The sequence below is a fragment of the Vicugna pacos genome, unplaced genomic scaffold, assembly GCF_048564905.1.
Source record: "Vicugna pacos unplaced genomic scaffold, VicPac4 scaffold_19, whole genome shotgun sequence".
NCBI classification, from domain to species: Eukaryota; Metazoa; Chordata; class Mammalia; order Artiodactyla; family Camelidae; genus Vicugna; species Vicugna pacos.
Window position 1 is genome coordinate 64,456,953 of NW_027328740.1, and position 23,354 is coordinate 64,480,306.

General features: G+C 45.2%; 1 protein-coding gene across 1 annotated transcript in view; it reads left to right on the forward strand.

The window, feature by feature from the left end:
• Positions 1 to 23,354, forward strand: part of LOC140693123 (trafficking protein particle complex subunit 9-like) — a 299,333-nt gene that overhangs the window by 111,380 nt on the left and 164,599 nt on the right. Inside the window, exon 22 of the mRNA XM_072957180.1 lies at positions 932 to 1,205. The gene's annotated coding sequence lies outside the window, so the exon portion shown is untranslated. Of the gene's footprint in view, positions 1 to 931 lie in introns of the transcript that reaches the window.

A 23,354-nucleotide genomic window follows, 5' to 3' on the forward strand; every position in this document is an offset into this window, starting at 1 on the left:
AGATTCCACACTCGCTAAACACAGACTCCAGAGCCTAATTGTTGTCAGGTTCTGTTCTGGATTTGAGAGTGTGTTCATACATGATTCTTGCCCTTCTGGAGTCACTGCCTGGGTGGAAGTAACCTTTACATAGATCTGTGTAGGATGACATTTAAGTAGATGGGCTGTTATGGTTCTCAATGTGCCCAGGCTTGCTCTTCCAGGCACTCGTGGGACTAACGTGAGTCATGTTATTCACTCATTCACTGATTTATTACCCTTGAATTGATCACTCGTCCCACAGTAAGTGAAACAAGGTAACAGGAAGCTGAGTTTTGTCCCCTCTCCTATCACTGATTGTTTTTCAGTCGGGCGCCCTGCGTATGCATTGTGAAACGGTGGTATTTCGTGCCCAATGGGGCAGCACTGTCAGTTCTGAGAATCAGGGGAGACACATGGGTAGGACAGCACCCTGACACACATGGCACCCCCCATCCCGTGAGACAGAATTGTCGATGCTCAGGTGACCCGATGTAGACTGCGGTGCTAAACCTGAGCATGTTTAGTTATCCTGGTGGCTATGAAAATACAGAGTACCAGTCGCTACCTCTGGAGACTCTGAGGGTGTGCACCCCAGGATTCTGCATTTTAAGAAGCACTTTAACGAATCCTGATGAAGAGATCTGAGTGTCCCACGGAGAAACACTGGTGTGCGAGGCACCAATATTGAGGATTCTCAGGGAACGATGTCTTTTTAGGATGGTCCATGGGCCCTCACTTTAGACTTTTGCCTTGAGTTTAATTTTATGTGTTCAGAAGTGATGTCTTTCAATTCCAGTGCATGTCAGCATGCTCTGTGCAGGGATTTACTCTCAGTAGATGGCAAAAACTATGATTCTTCAGGTCACCGAGCTACACTGTGAACGATATTTTATTTTGGTTTTCTTTGTAGCAATGCAGAGTCTCCCGAGAAGAGATTTAGACTCAACAGCTTTGTGTCAGACTTTGGAAGACCGCTGCTGCCCAAGGTGTTCTCTGGCAGTGCAATGATGAATCTAGGTCCCTCTTTCACTGCTACATCAATGAAGTGGACCACTTGGACAAGGCCAAAGCTGGTATCCCTACCATAGCCCTTTACAGTGTTATTCGGCTCCAGGAAGCCATCAGATGCAGCAGGTGGCCGGAGGAGGAGCCGAACAGACTCATGAAATGTGACATCCCCAACTTTATCAACACGGACCAGAACTCTGCCTTTGTGGAAGATGATTTCCTGATTTTGTAACTACCGATTGTTCTAGAAAATAAGCCAGTTGCCCAGAACTCACACAAAGACTTGAATTGAGAAACGTGCTTTCTCAGGTATCTTTCTGAAGATGTGAAGTCTGTCTTTGTATGGAAGGAAGTCCCCTTTCACAAAACTGAATGTGTTTGTGTCTGAGAGAGGGAAATGGAGACAGAAAGACGAAGAAGCAGAAGAGAGCCCCCTCAGAAGAGATCTAGTTAAGGTGAGTTTTTGTGCCTTTAAAAAACATTTGGGGTTTTAGGGGGAACAATGTATTTACACTGTCTTATTCTCCTCATTGGAAACCTTGGCCCCGTCGTCAGAGTCAGCGGCCTTGAACGGGGGTTGCACGCTGCGTTTCATCTGGCACTGCGACTTCCACGCTCTGCCTTTAGCACGTTGCTTTGCCTGTCAGGGTTGCCACCCTTTTAACTGTAAGGTGAAGAGTCTGGAGTAGATGATCCACCCCAGCTCTGCTGTTTTGCAAATTTCTGATTTCGTATTCGGATGAGTCTGGGATACACCCAGAGCAGTATAAACCAGGCCCTACCTCCTGCCTATTGCTGGGGCATCCCTCAGGTCTGTGCCTTCTACTCAACCCTTTACTGAGCCCAGCTTTTGTCAGGAGCCCAAGTGCCTACCGGGATGCCAGGGGACTTGTCTTTCGTGGTCACGGTGGCCAAGAATTCTATTGGTGTGCTGAAACAACTCTTCTGAGATCCTCCACCCACCCCTGCTCAAACCTAATGACAGCACTACGGTTCCTTTCCTAGGAGGAGGATCAATCCATGGTGCATTTTATGACAATCCTGTCCCCAGGGATGCACGGAAGTTTATCAGCTGAGTGAGGGGAGGTGCCTCTGTGTCCCTGTATCTCTGTCTGCTGACAGTTCGCTGCCACCGGCTACTGAACAAGAAAAGTGCTATTCACCATGTTGTGTGTTTTCCAAATGTGTAGGTGATGGTCTTGTGGCTCGTGCGTGGGCTTTGATTTGGGATGGTGAAGGGCTTATAAATACCTCATCAACATGTATTCGAGGTGGCCTGGTGCCACACAGATTTGATTCATGAAGGCATCAAGCCTGCACACTGGTTTGGAAACAACTTGGTTTTGATCATTCACACTGCGTGCATGACTCGCTGCTAATCTCTGGGTGGTTTTTTCATTTCAGATTTATTCACCCCATGTCTTGCTTAAGCTGAAAAATACATTTATTTCACCAGAATATTCTCTGATTCTTTGTTTACACACATCCAGTTTTTTTAATTCCTTTAAAAATGATTCTGTGTTTATAATGCCTCCTAATTTCTATCATCTCTATGTTGCCAGTGGCCTGAGACATGCACCAGATTTGATGCCGGAACAGTTCCACCAAAAGAAATCCCTTTGCCGTAATATCTTTTGAGGAAAATATTATTCTTTAAGGCTCTAACAGTAAATCGTAGAAGAAAGCATGGAACATTTCTTGTAGTTAATACATGTTCATGCGAAAAGAAATGATATTTTCATTAAACAATGTTGATTTTAATAACTTTTACAAATGTGAACATTATTATTCATAATTTAAGTAACCAGATAAAACCACAGTTATTTATTATGAAGATTGAAAACTATTTACATGGTCTCTTAATTAGAAGTAGCTTTATTAGAAGACTGAAGGGTATTTAAAAGATGGAAAAATACCCATGATGACACCATCATTTTTATTAACTAAATATCAAGAACTGTGCAGGGATAAGATTTAACCCTCTGCAAACTGCCAAGTTAGCATGAGGTAGTTTGTGGATGCTGCCAGAGGACAGGACACTCCCCCAGGATCAGAGACAAAGGACTCCCTGCCAGCACAGAAGGCAGCCTGTGGTTCAAGTTCATATTGGTTCCTGAGTTCCTTTCCTATTGCTGTTGTAACAAAGGACCACAGACTCAGTGGCTTAAAGCAATACACATTCATCTTCTCACTGTTCTAGGGTGCAGTAGTGCAAAGTCAATGTCAGTGGGCTAAAACCAAGGAGTGGCCAAGGCTAAGTTCCACACCTAGGCTCTTGGGAGGGATTCATCATCCTACCTTTCCCAGCTTGCAGAGGTGCTCACACTCCTTGGCCCAGGGCCCTGTGTCACTGTGACCTCTGCTGCCACTTTACATCTCTGTCTCTGACTATATAGATATAGAGGAAGAGTCTTCTACATCTGGTATGGACCCTTTTTCCTACATGGACATTGTATCCTTATTTATGTGCAGATGAAAACCCCTTCCCTCCAGGGTGCGGTGGCATCAGCTCACAAGATGACCACTCTGGGCTTTAAGTGTCCTCTTTGTATTGTCATCAGGGAACTTCTCTTTCCACAGTTAGCTCTGTGTTACTTTGTTGTTATATTTTACCCAGAATTACTGAAAGTTTTACTTAAAAGGGATCCTAATTAGCTCTGTTTACCTGTTTCCAGAGCTGAAAGCTTCAGTTCTAGAGTATCAGTTTGATTTTTCCTAAAAATACATTCCAGTATATTTCTCTGGTGAAAGTCTCTACCCTGTTATCTATTCTCCCATCATTTCCTTATTTTCTTGAATATATTAAAAGTATTTTATAGCCTTTATTGGTAACTCTGATGCCTACATCACCTGGGGTTTGCATCCTTTGTCTAATGCTCCTTATTCTCATGTTATCTGTCATATAGTCTGGACATGTTGCATGTCTAGAAATTCTTTATTACATGGCAGACATTGCAAATGAAAAATCCATGTTATCTTCTGTGAGAGCTTTTCTACCTTCCCGTTAGGCAGACAGTGTGAGGGACTGATCATGTCACTCCAATCAGGCGCTGAGGTGGATCAGGACTAAAGTGCCTTTTTTCTTAAAACAGCTTTGAGTTATACTTGGCAAAATAATTTTCACACGTTTAAAGTGTACAGCTTAATATGTTTTGACGTAAGAATATCCCCAAGGAACCATGACCACACTCAAGACAGTGAACATACCCATCACCCACAAAGCTTCTCTCCTGACTTTTTTTGTCCCTCCCTCCCTCCCCGTCTCTTCCCCTGGGAACCATTGATCTGCTTTCTATCACAACATATTGGTTTGCATTTTCAAGATCCTTATATGAATGGATTCATGCAGTATCTACTCTATGTTGTCTGACTTCTTTCATTCAGTGTAATTATTTTGAGAATCATCTGTGTTGCTGTATTAATAGCTTATTTGTCTTATAGTAGAGTATTGTTTAGTGCTGAGTTTTTACTGAAGAGTTTATTGTGAGCAGTGTTTGTATAGACCATCATTTCTTTCTGCATTTACTTCTTGATGGATGCATGGGTTATTTACAACTTGTGCTATTATAAATAAAATAGCAGTGAATATTTGGTTATAAGTCTTTGTATGGACATATGCTTTTCCTTTCTAAAGCACCAGATGAGGAATGTCTGGATTATATGGTACAGAGGTGTTTACCTTTTTAAAAGAATCTGTTAAAGACTTTTCCAAAATGGTTGTACTATTGTAAATTCCTCGTGGTGTGTATCAGTTCTGGTTGCTCTACTTCCTTGCCAGCACCTTGTAAGGTCAGTCTTTCTAACTGTATTCATTCTAGTATGTATGTGAACTAGTATCTCACTGTGGTTTTTAAAAGTATTTCTCTAATCATTAATGACACCTTTAATCAGCATCTTTTCATATGCTTATTATCCATCTGGATATCTTTACTGAAGTGTGTTTTCTGGCCTCATTCATTCAGGTGTTTGAATTATTATTGAATTTTGAGACCTCTTTATTCTGGATCAGATACAAAGAGAGACCATTATCAGATATATGATCTGCAAATAGCTTCTGTCTATGGCTTGTCTTTTCATTTGCTTAGCAGTGTTTAGAAGAGCATTGAAGAGTCTTCATGTTCATAAAGTTCACTCTATCAGTTTCTTTTTAAAATAGATGATACTTTTGGTGTCATAGCAAAGAAAAATTTGCCAAACCCAAGGCCATAAAGCTTAAGCCTATGCTTGTTCTCCTAGCTGTTTTATAGTTTTAGATTTCCTATTAAGATCTATGATCCATTTTGAGGTAAATTTTGTATATTTTGTGAGGTGTGAATCAAAGTTCATTTTTTTTTTTGCGTATCACTATCTAATTGTTCCAGCACTACATGCTGAAAAGATCCTTTCTCCACAGCATCCTTTTTGAGAATCAATTGTCTGTATAAGTCTTGGTTTAGTTCTGAACATTCTATTGTGTTCCATTATTCTATTTTCCTGTTTTACACCAACACCATAATTTCTGATTACTGTAGCTTTATAAAAAAAAGTTTGAAAATCAGATAGTGCAAGTCTTCCAACATTGTTTTTCTTGTTCAAAGTTGTTTTGGACTTTTGGGATCCTTTGAATTTTTATATGAATTATAGAATAAGTTTTAAAATTCCTTACATCCTGTTCTGCCAAAATTCCACCCATGTCTTTGGCCGTCTCCAGAGCCACATTTTCTGAAGAAGTCTCTCTAGATCCCAGGTGAAAGGAATTTCTCTTTCGTCTGTGCTCAAATCACATTTGATATTATTTGATTCCATTTAATCATATTTGCCTGTATGTACTTGTCTGATCTTTCCAGCCATTTAGTAAATCTCAAAAGATTAGGAATCTTGACTTGGTTCCCTCTGTGTGCTGAGAAACTAGTTCTATGCTTTGCAGGAGTGAGCCCTGCAGTAAGAGGTATCTGCAGCACACATCTAGCTCATTGCTTGAATATTGTCAAGGAATTCTGCAGATTTAGAATTGTTTATTGATTGTTGTCTCCAAGACGGCTCAGTCTTTTTTATTTCTATTGCTACTGCTGCAGTTTCAAAGAACAATGGGCTAGTTATTTTGCAAATATCAAATCATACTCTAATTGTGTTGTCACGCAAATTATGTGCTGCTGTGTCTTAACAACCTGCTTAGTGTTCACAGGCTCCTTCACTCATGGAAAATTTGGGAGAATGTCATATCCTTAGAGATAGCAATGCTGTCTTTGGCGACCTGAGCAGCAGTATCTGAATTCACTCCTGCTATTTTTCCAGTGTCCCCTCTAGACCTCCTCCAGCCCTCCATGGGGGGCCCTGCAGTTCTGCCCTAGAAAAGCCTGTTGCTTCTCAGGAAGACTTCCCTATGAAACATAATCATGTCCTTCTTGTGGGGACATTCAGTCCAGAGACCTGAAAGCAGGGGAAAATGTTCAGCCTGCTTTTGGTAGAACCTAAATTCTTCCATACTTGTTAGAAGCAATTTCAATGAGGAAACTGTTTTGGCATCTAACAAATCAGCATAAATGACTGATGAGGAAGATCAGCTTCCCCATCCCACTCAGTCGTCATGTTGATGTGACACACACATTGGCAAACATTTTCCCCTGTGAGCAACGTAAAGTTCAAGACGTTATGAATGGCTTTTTATTTTTATTTCTTAGTCTTTCCACATTCACTGTGTCTCGTGAGATTATATGAATCCTGCTTATTTTCAGCCCAGCACTAAACTTTTTAAAAGGATCACGTGTTTAAAAGGCTAGTGGACAATTTTTTAGAAGACAGAAATCCTTAGATTTTGGTCCCAGAGTTGAATCTTGGTTAGTGGTGAATGAAAATTCCCGTTAAAATTTTAAATTCAGTGATATAAAGTCTTAAAAATAGTTAAATATTAGTCAATTTCATTAAACACTATAAGAGTTATTTACCTTTAAGCCTGTTTCTGGGGCAATTTTGCAATGATTCCCTCCCTTTATCGATTCCCTCTTTATCAGAATCCTTGAGAGGCCCCTGTCATCATTGTCAGTATCATCATTATCATCATGGAACTGATTCTTCTGGAAGATTCTAGGAAAATAAAGAGATGGACGGGATTATGTGTAGGTCAGTGTGTGCATGTACAATAAGAACAGCTGTCAGGCATTAGATGCAAGATACCCATTTCATTTAGGGGAGAATGTGGTCATGAAATCCTGATGTGGTGAATGAAGGAAGCGGTGGGAACAGGATAGTCAATGGAAAGGAGGAGGAAGTGAGTGAGTTGGAGAGCATAGATCCTTGGTTAGTTGATCAGCACATTGGTAAGAATGAGGGGAGTGTGATGGCAGAATCATGTCCCTCCCCGGCCACAGGGTAGCCACCTGTGACATGTTACTGTACATGGCAAAAGGGATGACAGATATTTTAGGATTAAAAATCTTAGAGGATTTCTGTCTCCTAAATTGTCTATTAGTTAGCCTTTAAACCCATGATACATTATTATAGATTAGTGCAGGGGCACAAATAAAAAGGATTCATATAATCTCACCAGACAAACTGAATGTAGAAAGGATAAGGAAGAAAAACAAAAAGTCACTTATAAGTGCCTTGAACCATAAATTGCTCATGAGGAAATGTTACACAAGGTGAATGTCACAGCCACATACATACTGCCTGAGTGGGATGGGACAAGGGGATCCTGAGATGAGACAATAGGGTGAGTAGTCTGGATTGTCCAGGTGGGCTGAATGTAATCACAGGGGTCCTTAAAATGGAGGATATTTCCCAGCTGAGTTTAAAATCAGAGGGAGGTGTAGCGATGGAGCAATGTTCAGAAAGGCTGCTGACCATGAAAATGGAGGAAGTTGAGGGGCACAAGCTAAGGAAGGTGGGTGACCTCTGTAAACTGGAAAAAAAAAAAGGAAACATTCTCTTCTAGACCCTCTAGAAGGAAGGAACCCTGCTGGTATCTTGAATTTATCCCAATGAGAACTGTGTTGGATCTCTGACATCCACAGCCATAAGCTGATAAGTCTGTGCTGGTTTAAGCTATTAAGCTTAATGGAATTTGTTACAGTGGTAATAGGAAAATAACATAGTGAGCGGTAGTGTAAGGGATTAAAGGTCTAGGATGGGGTGTGGAGAGAATTCTGACATTTACACCTAAAAAACAACCAGGTGAAGTGGGAAGGTGTTTTAAGGAAGTCCTACCTGGCAGGGCTGTCAAGCAGACTGGAGTGAGCGAATCCTTGGAGTTAGAGGAATCAATTAAACCTCTACAAGGAAAATAAGAAATAAAATGTAGCAGGGCTTCAGTGTTAGTAGATGTAGGAATGGAAATGGGCAGAGAGATATAAACATTATTTTGAAATTAGCTACAGGTTTGATGACTGCATGTTTGGGAGAGTTAGCCGATGTGTGGACTGAATGCATCCCCTCAAAATCCATATGTCGAAACCTCATCTCCCAGGTTGATGATATAAGGATGCGGGGCCTTTGGGAGGTGATTAGTAGGATAAAATGAGGTCATGAGAGTATTGCCCTCATGAATGGTATTAGTGTTCTTATACAGGGCCCCAAAGTGCTTGCTTCTCTCTCCTCTCTGGGCCATGAAGATAGTGGGAAGACAGCCATCTTCGAGCTGGCAATCCTCTCCCAGATACATTGACCTTGAAAGCCTCAGCCTCCAAACCATAAGGAATATGCTGGTTGTTTAAGCCACCCGACACACGGTAATTTGTTACAGAATCCCAGACTGACGAAGACAGTGGAGAATGCCACTGCGTTTGGCACTGATTGCCTGGAGAATGCTGAAACCCAGGGAAGTGGGCAGCACAGACGTTTACTCATTTAATCCTGCCAACACTGTAGGGGATAGAGTCTACATTTTCCTCGCTATTTAAAAGGTAAGGAAAAAGAGGCACAAACAATAACAATGACAATGACAACAACAACAACAACAGCAACAATAATTTGTCCAAGATTCACACAGAACTCCCTGGAGGGAGAGTGAGAATTAATACTTATGCAGGCTGGCCCCAGAGCCCCTGCTCATAACTACTAAGTCAGATCACCTTGCTTATTTAGATCAGTTTTTTTTCAACTGTGATATGAGTGTACTGTGTCCAGTAACTTATAATTTCAAAATACCTCACTGTAAGGGAAACATTAGTCGCAGGCATTACAACCCACAGAAAGCTAGACATACAAAAATAACTTGTTAGGGCAAGATAACCAATAATGTTTTTAAATATTATACCTGCTGACCCTTTGCAATAAAGTGTTTATTTATAATTCTGTCTGGCTACAGAATAACATCATAATCCTGCATGTGGCTGGTGGCTCCCGTGTTGGACAGCACGGGTCTAGAGAATTTAAATGACTTGCCCAGCCTTGCCCAGGAAGCTCGTGGTGGGATCAGAGCTATAGTCTGGGACTGTTCCTTCCTATCCAACAATTCCCTCATGGAAGTTTAGAAGCTTCTCCTTTGGTGCCCAGCTGTCTATCCGTACTTATGACATCTTGTCAGGTGCCCCGGCCTGCTCCTGAACATCAGCCAGAACCCACTTCTGCTCTTTTTTGGCCAGGTAATACCTTCTAGCAACTTCCATTGCCTTCTTGGCATCAGTTTTTACATGGAAGGGTAGTGGCTAGAGAAGGAAATGTGTCCACATGACAGGTTTTTCATAAATATAGTAGGAGTGGTCAAGAGAAGAAAACCTCAGGAATACGAGTGGAAGCAGGTCATTTAATATACCAAATGCGTACTTTCAATGTATGTTTGTGTTTCCGAGTCCACGCTTGTTCTACTCGTGCATTATAGGCCAACACATCAGGAGACAAGGATTTGGGGCAAGAAATAGCGGCTTTAATTTGTAAAGCCAGCGGAGAAGATGGTAGACCAATGTCCTGGAGAACCATCATCCCAAGTCAGAATTCAGGCTCTTCTTATATTAAAAAGGGGAAGCGGGAATGCTTGGTTGTTGCAAACTTGGTGTATGAATTCTTTGTTGTTAGAATCCTTTGTTCTTGCAGCTCTTCACCTGGGTCAGATCCGTGTAAACCTCCAACAAGCAAATGTTATTTTCTATTCTGTATCTTGTTATCTTTATACGAATGGAAAAGTGATAATATCCTTCAAAGTCAGAGCCTTGAGAATAGGGTCTCCTGTATATTTCAGGATCTAGGCAACATTGTTTCACAAAAGGTGCAGAAACAGCAAGACTAAGCCTAGGAAACAGGGCACAGGTTTAAAGTCAAAGGAACAGATCTAATATGGAGTCAGATTTGTTCTTTCCTATTTCAGTAGTGCCATGGAGAAGGCACTGTGGGCAGCTTTCTGTAGGGTCCTGGAGGCTTTCTCTCTCAGCCTCTGTGCGCCTCTATTGAAAACCCGTCATCGCTATCTGGCCTGCTGGAAAACCAGTCCGCCTGTTTTGCCCTGAAGTTGTGTTCTGTTTATAACTCATCTCTACTCCTTGGAAAACAACTCAATAAAAACTCAGTTGGTTTCCCACCAGCCCTGAGCAGGGGTGAGGGATAGCATGTTATTATTTTATTAAAAAAATATATAAAAGAGTTTTAAAACAGCACTGGGCACATAGGAGAGAGACAATCAATGCTTCCTGGCTTAAATCGAAAATGATGACTCAGTGAGTCTATGGCTGCTGTATTTGCTGAGCTAGTTACTCCTTTGCTCCATTACACATTTATTTTAACTGAAAAAGAAATATATGCATATGGTTAAAAAAATTCAAACAGAGCAAAAAATACTCAAGTGAAAGAAGTTTTCCCTCATCCTCTGTTCTTACACGCCTCCCTGGAGATGCCAATGTTTACAATCCTTTGTGTGCTTTTCCAGATATGCTATGCAAGTTCCCACCAATGTATGTAAATTCCTTTAAAGTTTTACTTATTTTTAACTTTAAGGGATTTAAATCCTCAAGTGGCTTCTGCCACAGTAATAGAAAAGAAGAAATCTGACTCCATATTAGATCTGTTCCTTTGACTTTAACCCTGTGCTCTGTCTCCTAGGCTTCTTCTTGCTTGTAAAACAATGTTGCCTAGAGCCTAAAATATACAGGAGAGCCTATTCTGAAGGCTCTGACCTTTAAGGGTATTTAACACTTTTCCAATCATATAAAGATAACACGTTGCAGAATAGAAAATAACGTTTGTTTTGTTGGAGGTTTACAGGGATCTGACCCAGGGAGATAGCTGCAAGAACAAAGGATTCTAACAAGAAGGAATTCCTACACCAAGAAGTTTGCAAAAACCAAGCACATAGGAAAGCAGCCTGAATTCTGACTTGGGGAGATGGTTTTCCAGGACATTAGTTTGCCATCTAGGTCTACAGAAACTTGCTATTCCATGCCCCAACACTTGGTCTCCCAACTTACTGGCCTGTCCTGCACTGAGGAGAATGAATTTGGACTCAATAACACTTCTACCTACCTAGCAAGTTGGACACTGGGACTGAGGGCAGCTCTCCCACACACAGGGGCCTACGGTGAGCCCTTGATTATTCCCCGAGGTTGGGGTGTGGTTTACCCAGGAGGGATGGGGACTCTACACCAACACTCAGGCAGTCTGCTCCTTCTGGGGCTCTGACATTTTACCTCCCGCTCCCTGCCAGCCCAACATTTGGGACAGTGGAGCTAAGGCAGAGATCGTGCCTGCCTGTTTCCCAGCGTGTAAAAGGGGAATATGTACTCTTCCCAAGGTAGTTCTGAGAAACAACACCTGCGGGTGCTTGGTTCCCTGAGCAACAGTAAACCTAGCTCCTTGTGGGGGCAACGGGTATGATACCCGTAGGGTTTCTGCAGAGACCTTAGCTGGAGGGCTGGGCCAGGGACGTAAAATATGAGCTGTGGGCAATGACGGGTAAGAGAAGGGTGTATAGGCAGGACTGCTGCCTCCTTCGGGGTGCCACAAGAGGTAAAACGCTTTCTCCCCATCTCTGTTACTCCCCTCCCAATTCCAGATAACTGCCTTCCCTCTGCTCCTCCTGTCCATGTGTCTCCCTCCACTTTTCCCCGCCTCCCCTCCTCCTCCCCTATTCTCCCTCCCTCGGTTCCCCTTCTCTCTCAGGACCCAGAGCGGATCGCTGGCCCTCCTGCGCATGCGCAGTTGCTGCCAGCTGGACCGCGGGTTGGAAGCTCCAGCTCCGAGCCGGGGATCGGCCCCAATGGCTTCTCAGCTCTGTCGCCCTGTAGGCCTTTGGCTACTGCCTGGGGCCGGGGCCTCTGGCTGTGGAAGTGCAAGGTGAGGGGATATCGGGAAAGGGGTGAGGCGGCTGCGGGAGGGCGGTCGGCGTGTCACAGCCCCCCAGGGCGCCAGTCAGCGTGTGTTCAGCTGGATTGCTCGGGCCAGACCCCTCTGCCCGCGCCACCTGCCCCGGCGCCCTGGCCACAGCTGCCCAGGGCCAGGTGTGCCCCTGCCGCCTCTTGACCCAGCCGGGCTCCCCTCAGTCCGCGGCTGGCATCCGCTTCCCCTCTCCCGCCGGCGAGTCCTCCCCTCCCGGTCTTCCTCTCCTTGGCCGCCGACCCGTCCCCACCACTGGGCGGGCTGTGTCCCGGGCGGGCGGGGTCTGCACACCCGGACGGGGCGGGCGGCTTGGGCTGGGGCTGGGGCTGGCCTCCGAGCGGGGCTGCAGCCCGCGTCCCCCACCCCGCTCTCCCTGCCCCGCGACCCCGGGGCTGCCTTCCTCTCCCTTTCCCGATCCCTGAGGTCCAGATTAGCGGCGTGGGCGCTGCTCCCCAGGCTGAGAGCCCGCGGCTGTAACTCCCAGCTTCTCCTGGTGGAGTCGGGAAAAGGGAGCGGCAGTGCTGAGGGAGCTTCTGTCTCCTTGATCAGGATTTCTGCCCCAGATAAGTACCTTGAACACTTTCAGGTGTTATGATGGCGGTGCTTGTTGATGTCACATGTTTTTATACTGAGAGGGATTACAGTGGTGAAAGCAGGGCTTGGTTCAGTTAAAAATGAGCTGAAGGCATGAGGCTGTCTCATCCTCCATCATTCACTCTCCCAGGGTGAAACGTGAGACCGTCGATCTTAAAAAGATACTTATAGTCCGTAACTAGTCCAGCCCAGCTACTGTGTGTTAACAGGAACAGCACAACCTGAGGCGTTGGAGACCCAGGGACATTGCACTCCTAAAGAGCTCCTGGCAAAATCTGGTTTGTTTTGTTTTTTTTTGTTTGTTTGTTTTACTTAAATTGTGGGACAGACTAGTAGTATAGAGGGAAAAATAATTGGCAAGAAGGATTTTTTCATATAACAGCTTTATTGTGATATTGTTCACACACCATGAAGTCCACCCACTTGAATGTTACAATTCAGCAGCTTTTAGCATATTCACATTTGTGCAACCATTATTATTCCAGAACGTTTTCATCACATCAGAAAGACCAGTTGAAATGCATGACCTATCCACCCCTTCCCAGTGGTGGTTCTAAAGAAGTTTCTTGGCTGTTCCTGACCATAAATTAACTTGTTACATTCCATGAAATATCTGGGAGGAATTCTAATCAGAATTGCAATGAATCTGTCTATCAAAGCAGGAAGAATTAATGTCTTTATGGCATAAACTTCTTCTACACATGAATATATCTGGGACCCTATCTTTTCATCTGTCCAGAGCCAGGCCTATGGGAAATCCTCATTAATTCTTGGGTTTGTGAATGATGAGATTCAATACATCATTAGATGGAACTGTAGCCTTTCACTGAAGAGAAAAGTAACCTCGTAGAAGCCAAGTGATTCTCTGATGGTTAGAATGAGAGACCGCCAGTGCTGGAGTATTCGAGTGGACTTGGTGCTTGCAGAGTTCTCCACCACCTACAGCTAAGGGGATTACCGTGTTCTTTTACTTTTTTTTTTATGGCGTTGCTTTTATTTTTACTTATTATATAAAATTATTTTTTATTGAAGTGTTGTAAATTTACCATGTTAGCTTCAGATGTACAGCAGAGATTCAGTTATAAGCTTATGCATATGTATATAAATGTTTTTCAGATTGTTTCTAGTACAACTCATTACAAGAAATTGAAAATAGTACCCTGTGCTATATAGTAGGTCCTTGTCATTTATTTTATATTTATTAATGTGTATCTGTTAATCCTCCCTTTCCTGCCTGCTAACAACAGTTTGCTTTCTATGTCCATGAGTCTATTTCTAGCAGCACCGTTTTTGCTAGCAATATATGCTGGTTGGCTCTTTTCTGTTTCAGTAGTTCCATCTTATGTGTGGGCGTTTTTCTTCTGGTGGGCCTGTGTGTGGTTTGCACACGTGATAATAGAGATCTGTATTTGGGAGAACTCCAGGCCTCGTGTAGTCCCTCGTATGGAGCGCCCACTGAACTGATGCTTGAACTTGGAAAAAAACAGTAAATGTTGGAATTTCCACTATGGTTGAGACTTCCAGGTTTCTATAACCTCTTTAGCCCACCTAAATTTTGGCTGCACCCAATACTGGATAATTTGGTGGAACTTCATGGTATGGTGGTGTAGAGACAGGGCCTTGTATGCTTCTTCTCTTTCCTTTTTCTAACAATCATTTTCCTGGGCCTTCCAGGTACTCCCCCAGAAGGGCCCAGGGCTGGCTTGGTGCTGCACTGAGGCAATATTTGTTAATAAGTCCCTTTCCTCATCTCTTCTGAGCCTCCATTTCCTTCTCTGCACAATGAGGGCTTAGACTAGATAAGTGCTTTTCAGTTTCTTTTAAAGCCATGTTTCCTTTGAGAAACAGAAAATTCAAATCTCTCCTCCCATCACAACCCTTTAGATTTTGACACGTCCTCCAAGGAGTCACATAGCTCTTAGTGGTAAATTGACGTGATTGTGATTCCACGTGGCACAGAAAAGACTCTTCAGAGATTTATTGCAGGGAGAGGGCAGGAAAGGGGCAGTATGTCACACTTTCTTGTGTGAGCACTGGAGCAAAGGCTTGGGTTTAAATACAGTGTCTGATGTGGCATCTCTCTAATCTTGCACAATGTGATAAACCTCTATCCCTAGTTTCTTAATGTGTCAAGTTGGGGTGGTAATGTTTTAAGGCTTTTGTGAAACATTATACACATAAGCCATTTGTGTCTCGGTAGATACAAGACCTGCTAGAGAGTCGGAATTTCTTTAAAAATACATATATATTGTCCACATCACTCTGTCTGTGTGTATTTTGAAGTTCCTGGAGGGTGAGGGTTGAGTGTAATGTCCATCGTGGGACAGGTGGCCCATGGGTCTGTGTGCCTCAGATTGCCCCCTCCTCCCCAGTCCTCTTCCTCTCAGTCCAGGATGAAGTTCCCTAGTAGATTTACACACAGGTCTTGTGGAAATGGCTTTTCATTTTATTGTTTCACCAAGGAGGGTTGCCATCATGATCTCTGTGGTCAGGTTTTGGTGACCTGAAGGCTATGCAATTGGGGATTTCTATTTTATAAAAAGAAAAAAAATTACAAATAAATAAATTAGACCTAGGTTGGTGGCAGGGGCTTTTGAAAGTGGGGACCATTAGCTTTTTTAGCTTCAGGTGCAGTGGCCTCTGGCCACGAGGACACATCCTCATGCTCTGAATTTGGAGGGACCAGTGGGTTCAGTGGGAATATTTACTGAGTGCATCTCATGGGCTGCGCATTCTCTTATTTGTACTGTGTGTTCCTTATTTGAGATGGTGAGCTGATTTAAACTCAATAGCCTCTTTAAAATAATAGACTTTTTATTTTTAGATGTAATGTAGATTCCCATGTAGTTGTAAGAGATTATATGGAGAGGGCCTATGGACTCTTTGCCCAATTTTCTTTAATAGTTCCATCTTGCAAAGTTGGGGTACTATTCATTCGTGACTCACTAACCCTTTTAGGTTTGTGTTATTGCCCTCATTTCTATTTATGAATAAACTGGTGTTGAGAGAAGCACACAGGTCTGCCCAGGTCACCCACGTGGTTAGTGAAGATTTGGGTGGAACGTGGGCATGGCATTTCCAAGCAGTACCATTATGATGGTCTGTGGCAGGGAGCAGCATTCACTTTGCTTGTTTATTCATTCATTCAACAAACATTTATTGAATAAACTCTGTGGGTCAGATGCTTTCATAGGGTTATCTGATTCTTCAGCAGTATGGAGAATCAGGTAATGTTTTCTTTTTTTTTTTTTTTTAATATGAGAAAAATATCTCTGAGAGGTTATAATCTCCCCAAAGGAAAAATAGCTCATAAATGAGGGATAGTACATTTGTACAGTTCCTTCTTCTTATGCAAATGGTACCCTAGGCATTTTACATTTGCAAACTTCCATAATCCAGATATATTCTTGTAAGGCAAGTAGTTTTTTTTTTAATTGAAGTATAGTCAAGTTTACAATGTTGTGTCAATTGCAAGGTGGTTTTTTTTGAATTTTGAATGGAGAAAATATTTTTTGAGGGGGTTAATTAAGTTTATTTATTTGTTTCATTTTTCTAAAATGAGGTACTGAGGATTGAGCCTAGGTCCTTGAACATGCTAAGCACGTGCTCTACCACTGAACTCTACCCTCCTCCCCAAAGCAAGTTTTCTTACCCATTATTCTGCACCTTAGGAGTTCAAATAAATTGGCGTTGAAATCCAGATATTTTGATCCTACTATGGTTCTTTGCATTATATCCTGCTGAGGGGTGGGGAAGCAGTTCCTGTATTCATTCATTTATTCAGCAGTTTTGAGCACCGACTTTGCATCAGGGCCTGCCTAGGTGCTTGGAAACAGAAAACAAGAAATGATCCTTTTCTGCAGGGGATGGAAGCCTAGACCAAAAGCTGGGTAATGTGATCTGAGCTTCAGTAGCCATGTGCAGACGCTGAGGACAAACTTATCCCCGATTTGCTTGGACTTCCCTTGCCTTCTGGCTGGTGCACACCAGGTCGCCGCATCCCAGTGAGGCCCGCAGCCCACAGCACAGTATGTACATCGATTTACCCTCCCTTCTCGGCAGCGCCTGCAACATGAACGCCCCTGACTACATGCAGTGCGCTGAGGACCGCCAGACTCTCCCGATTGTGGTCCAACCCGTGGGGATCATCTTAGAGAATTTCTTTTGCATCTATAATGGAATCTCCTTGGTGAGCCAGATCAGACCGTGCGGCTCCCAGTGGGCACTCTGTATCTACTATAGGTATCTCTATGCGCCCGAGAATGGATGGAGTGACTTCCAGACCCACCGCAATGTCATGGGCCTTGTCACCATTACTGACTGCCTCTTGGCCAAGACCTTCTAGAAGCTCCACGCACAGAGGAGCTGTATGGCACCACGCTCTACGACTCTCAGCTCTTTGTCTTTGTGCTGTATGGGGAGGTGGCCGAGCAGCCGCACACCGACGTGGCCTTCAATCTACGAGGACTGCAGGGTGGTGGAGAAGAGGATCGACGACTTCACTGAGTCACTCTTCATCTTGCCCAAGTCCAAGTGGCTGGATGGGGACCCCGAAAATTCTGGGGAAAAGACCCCCCTCCTCTACATCCTATTTGAGAAGGAGGACTTCGTGGGACTGGACACAGACAGCAGGCAAGTCAACCTGAAGGCCAGGACACCCTGGCTGTGTGACAGATTGCTTCCCTACATCCAGAATGGGATCATCAAGGAGGAGGGCTTTCTTGTAGCCAAGGCGGGAAGGAGGTGTAGCCCGCCGGTTTTCAGACGTTTAAAACTAAATCCGCCTTTGTTTCAGAGAGATCCTTTTAGGGTTAGTGTGGACACTTACTCCCCTCTTTCAGCCAGGACACTTGGGGGGACCCCTGGAGTTGCTGTCCAATAGAGTAGCCACAGCTACTGTTGTTAGTAGTGCTGGGGAGGAGGCCGGTCTGAGCTGAGATGTGCTGTAGGTCAAATGCACATCAGACGCTGAAACTTGTCTAGTAAAAAGAATATAAACTATCTTGTTACTTTCTATATTGATTACACGTCAAAATGATAGTATTTTACATACAGTAGAATAAGTAAGGTCTGTTCTTAAAATCAGTTACTTGGTTTTTTTTGTTGTTGTTACATTTTAAACGTGGCAACTGAGAAACATTATTTACATGACTCTCATTTCATTCCTGTTGGACAGCCTGTCCTGGGACAGTTTCATCCCTTTGCTTATAAATGAGACTCTGAATCCCGAGACGCAGAACGAGGTGCTGGTTGAGCTCAGGGTGGAGCCGATGTCTCCTGCCTCCCAGGCCCAGCACCAGCACGGCTCAGGCCCTCTCCCCTGCCTGACAGCCACCATGCCAAGTTAGGGCATCAGAAACACTGCCAGGGGCTTCCGAATTAGCTCCTTACGCAGGGAAAGGCGTGTCACGGTGTATGGGACACAGCAGGGAAAAATTCGTCCTCACTTTGTCCCTGTGATTAGGTCAAAGACCCCACTCTGCCTTGGAAGTGCAGATGATCTCTTCTGGGCTGCCTAACCCCTCACCCTCTACTATGTTTCCCTGTATATCTTTCAAGCTGTCCCTCGGGCAGAAGAGGGTGAGACGTCTTTGCCGAGAGGTGGTCCCCCTTTACTGGGGAGAGTGAGGTGAGCTGTGTCCCCCCGGCCTACGGCCTCGGGCCTTGAGTCTGGAGAGCGCTCATGGCGGTCCCACAGGTGACGGTCGGAGGACATGGCACGTGCTGCCGGGCCCGCTGTGCAGGAGGGGCTCTGTGATTCTCTGTGATTCTAAGGTCAGATTCTACTTTCTTGTTGTTGGTAAGATGGAGGAGAAGATGCCAGAGAATTGATAAAAAGAAAATCCACACCAGTCCTGTGAATGACAGACACAGGGGATCCGTGTCCCACCTGCGTGTGGTGCCTGGCAGGCTCTGGAATAATTTTCACTTCCTCCCCGGACATTCCTCTATGGCTTAAGGAAGGGGAGAGGCATGTCGTGGCCATGATCTGTACTTGTCCTCACAGGGCCCTGTGATCTACATGCCCACACTACACTTCTGCTCCTTGGAGATGAGGTGTCAGGTTTAGGAAACTGGGCACTGCTGAGGGCATAGCTGCCAGAACCGTGCTACACCAAGGCTGGCTCCGTTCACCTCACCTGTCACCTCCTGTTGAGTCCTAAGGCATCATTCAAGGTAGGTGCATCGGTGCAATGAAAGCAGGGACCTCCTTCACCCCCTGGACAGACTGGTGGGTGATCAGTGGAAGCCTGGAGCCCTGCCCCAGCCCCACGCCAGTGCCTCCTATTTTGTCATAGGAGGCACTGGTGACATTTTTGCTCAGCAACTGCTTGGCTCTGATTCTGCAGAGCCAACAGAGAATGCCAGCTTGTTTTTGCCTTTTGAAGTCTGCCCTTGGGATTTGGCGGAGTAGCTGGATGTGTGCTTAGCCCATAGTGGTTGACACTGTCACCATTGTTTACCCAGAACCTCGTGTACCAGGCATGGCTGCCGGCATCAAAATACAGCAGCACATTAAACCTCCCTCCTGGTGGGTCTGTCTGTTCTGGTACCATAAGGGCTCAGCCAGCATCTGAACGTCAGTGAGATAACGTGGCCAGTGAGCTCGGGTCAAGCACGTTCTCCTCCAGTGACTTTTACTCCATTGTTGCTTTTACTATTACACAGTCATTAATTTTTTAAACAATGCTTTGGTTCAGGAGCAGAACCTAATTCTCCCCTGTTCCTCTTGGTGGGAGTGAGTAAAGTTGTCCAGCTTGAAATGCGACCACATTTTGTAGCTCAAAAGCTGTCTACACGCATCTAGGTGAAGTTTTGGTTTGGGGCGCTGACCACGTTGGGGTCCCCCGGCAGCATCGCTCCCCTCAGGCCCCTGCCTTCCCTGGATCAGGAGGTGAGGGTGGGTCTCACCGTCCCCGCGTCCCTGTCCTCATCACACTCACGTAATTTCTTGTAAATGCTGTCAAAGTCATTTTTGTTCTCGTGTGTTTCTAATTTTGGCTGTTCCTCTATTCCTTTTTCTATTTTCCTTTATCCCTTATACCACCCCGTGAGCATGTTGTTCGGTCTGAAAATGTGGGCTGTGCACACCCTGCATTGGAATAGCCAGATCGCCCTCTGTGCCGTCTCCATCGCTATAAAAAGCAAAAACTTAACAGTTGCCATGATTCGTATATTATCCTAGTCATCTTATTTTCTACTTTTTTGGAATTTTTGCTATGTTAGCACATCACCCACTGGAGTTTGATATCTGTTAAAGTCCTTGCTTTGAGGAACCTGTTAGTTCGTCCTTATATTTGGTAACAAATGCTCTCTTACTAATTTTGTTTATTTGTTTTGAAGAAGTGAGATGCGAATTGATTTAGGCGGCTGCTGAGGGATTTTTTTCATGGAGTATTTAAACTTGGAAAGTCAAAATCTGCAGCACCTTGCTTGATTCTGGCTTTTACACAAACGTGCTCGGCACGAGGTTCCTGGCTGTCGCTGTGTGACGTGCGTGACGGCGCTTCCTGGCCGGCGGTCACTGGTGAGGAAGTGGCCGGCTCGGGGGTGAGCAGCTGCAGGGGACGCTGTTGGAGGAAGCAGTCACCGGTTTTTTGTGTTTTGGTTTTTTTTTTTGCATTCACCTTCCCAGTGCCATTTACTTTACTTTGCATTCATAGAGGGGCAGGAGCGGGCCTAAAACCATGCCACTCTTTTGTTCCCTTTATGAGGCTGGTTTTTCTAAGTATCAGGAAAACATTGCCTTGTCCTAAGGAGCTGGTTCACTTGGATCTGGTGGACACAGGGACCCCTAAATGGGACCATAGCTTCCTCTCTGCTTCAGCCAGTGGGCATTCAGAGCCGGGTCTGTGGTTTGCCTCAGCAGCCGTGCAGGCCTCCCTGCACCGGCCTTTACTTTTACCCCTTTTTGGCAGTAAATAGCTGACTCTGTGTCTGTTGCAGCTGATGTCCACCACTGACGGCCGTGTGGTTATTTTGCGGTAGTGAGTCTCCAACACCCCTGTCAGCCGTGAAGGGACCTTGCATTCTCACCCCGACCCTGGTTCATCTCACCCAGGGAAAGGGCTTGGCCACCACCGTCATGCTGGACATGAGGCCTTGTTTCTCCTTTCATGCTCTGGTCCAAATGTGGACACTTCATCCTTCACTGACTTGGTCTCGCTTGAGACAGTCCAGACTTTCTGAAAGAGTCCATCACATTCTGGGGGGGAACAGAACAGAAGTAAGAGTCGCAAGTAGGAGTCTAGGCTGTCTGGGTTGGCAAATGCAGGCTGGGATCTGTGATGGCCGGTCTGTGCCCTGGAAACTGGCCTTTCCCGTGGCTCCCGAGAGAAAAGGGGTCGGAGCGAGAACAGACTTGCCTGGGTTCCTACCATCCTCATCTGCTCACTGACAGGAGTGTCAGCTAACTAGGAGCTCCCCCAGACCTCGGGCCCTTCAAACCTCAGATCACGGGAGATCCTTGAGTCCCTTCTTCTGGTCCTTCTTTGTGAGAATCCAGTGCCTTCTGAGGTGACTGGCAGCAGGAGATGCCTCCCCCTCCAGGGAACTCCCTTCGGAGGACTGTGACTCAGTGCACCTTGCTGTGAGCTTGTGGGTTTCCATCGTGCTCCCTGCAGAACCAGACTTCAGACTGGCTTAGCGACAGAAATAACAAGACTGATTCCAGGGCAGGGCCAGGTGGAGGGAACAGTGGAAATTGAATGTGACCTCAAACACCTAGGTGGGTGCTGGGGCTGTTACTAAAATGGGGAGCCTGGGAGGTACCTGCCAGGAATCGAAGTCTAGAGTAAATGGTGGACATAAGGCCTTTTTTTTTTGACATATGGCATTTTTAAGATGCCATTTGTCATCCAAGTTAGGACTTCCAAGAGGCACTCGTGTCTATGAGCCTGGGGCTCAGGTGAAGGAGCTGGACTAGAGATACACATTGGGATTCGTCATTCTTAGCTGGTGTTCACAGCCGTGCAAGTGGATCAGCTCATCTCAAGAGGTGCAGACTGTGTCTGAGGGGGGGCAGGGCTGTGTCTGGTTTGGAGGAAAGCCCGGACCATGCAGCTTTGGTGTGTCAGACAGCGGCGTTTGTGATTTTCAGAGCAATGGCATTTATCCTTAAGGTTCTGGGGGGTGGGCAGGCCCACCCAGGAAGAAATCTGAAGAGAGGGTTTTGGCCACGTGTGCGCGTCTTGGGACGATCCAGAGGCTTCAGGGTCCAGAAGGGGAAACTCCTCAGAAGCTGGAGTCGGAGTGGGGAGTTGGGAGAATGTAGTCACACTCTCCTGTGATGAAGGGAGGGAGGCCTAGGGAGTCCGCACCCTAGCGGACTCTCTTTCCCACGAACAAAAGGCAATCAGACAGAAGATTTGAGGTAAGAAGGGATGGGCGTTGGGAGAGGAGCCAACCTGGAGAACGGTGGTTGAACAATTCTTGAATAGTCTCCCTGAAACATAGAGTTAAAAAAACCCAGACTCTTAAGAATATTGATAGTGACTGGGGAGGAGGCAGTTGTTTTTCTGACCTCCTAAGGGTAAGGTATGTATCCGGGGATATACAGAAGAATCGGGCAGTCTGTTCCTGGGGCTTCACCCTTACCAGGGGGAACAGTGCAAGTTTAAAGGGGGAGAAGGGCAGCGGAGGGAAACTAGCCAGGCCCCGTGTCACGTACCAGTCGGCCGCCCTACTTGCGTGTTGCATTCACATCCATGCCTCCCAAGTGGGCGGTGGCAGCCCCGTTTTGAAGATTGGGAAGCCTCCTCAGAGGTTTAAGGAATTGGTTCATTTAGCAGCTAGTAAATGCTGTAGCAGGATTCCAGCAGGGCCTTGTCAGACTTCAAGGGCATGTTCTCTCTACTAATTCCGGTTGTACCTGAAATGGTGAAGTGAGTCAGTTTCGGAGCCTTTCAGAGAAAGTACGCTTTAAGTGCCTCAGGACTGTTGCACAAAGCTCAGTGTTCTTTCATGGTTCGGAACCACCGCAGTGCTTTTTGCCCCACAGATGTAAGGTCTTACTCCTTTGACGATGGCGTGGTTGTAAATGACATACAGGTGCAAAACCACACTTAGCAGCTTCTGAAGGGAAACTCTCCTGTTCTCCCTTGATCGGCTTTCTTCCACGGGATGTAACTGTGCTGCAGCTAAGGCCTGAGCTTTCCGTATGGAGTGAGGGTTTGATATCCAAATTTAGCATAAAACAGTCAGATGGAGAAAATCGAAGATGACAATATATTTTGGGGTTTCATTAGACAAGACATACTATCTGTTAATGGCTCATAAAGCTAATGAAATTGAGTACAGAACATTGCATTTCTTACTTTCTACTGAGAGCTGTCTTCCAACATAAGGTTCTCTGCTTTGGAACTTCAGCTCAGCCACTAGGGCGCCTGTCATTGTGTTGGTGTGATTGCATTTACACAGTGCATGTAATCTGGGCTTCCTTAGCCCCAAAC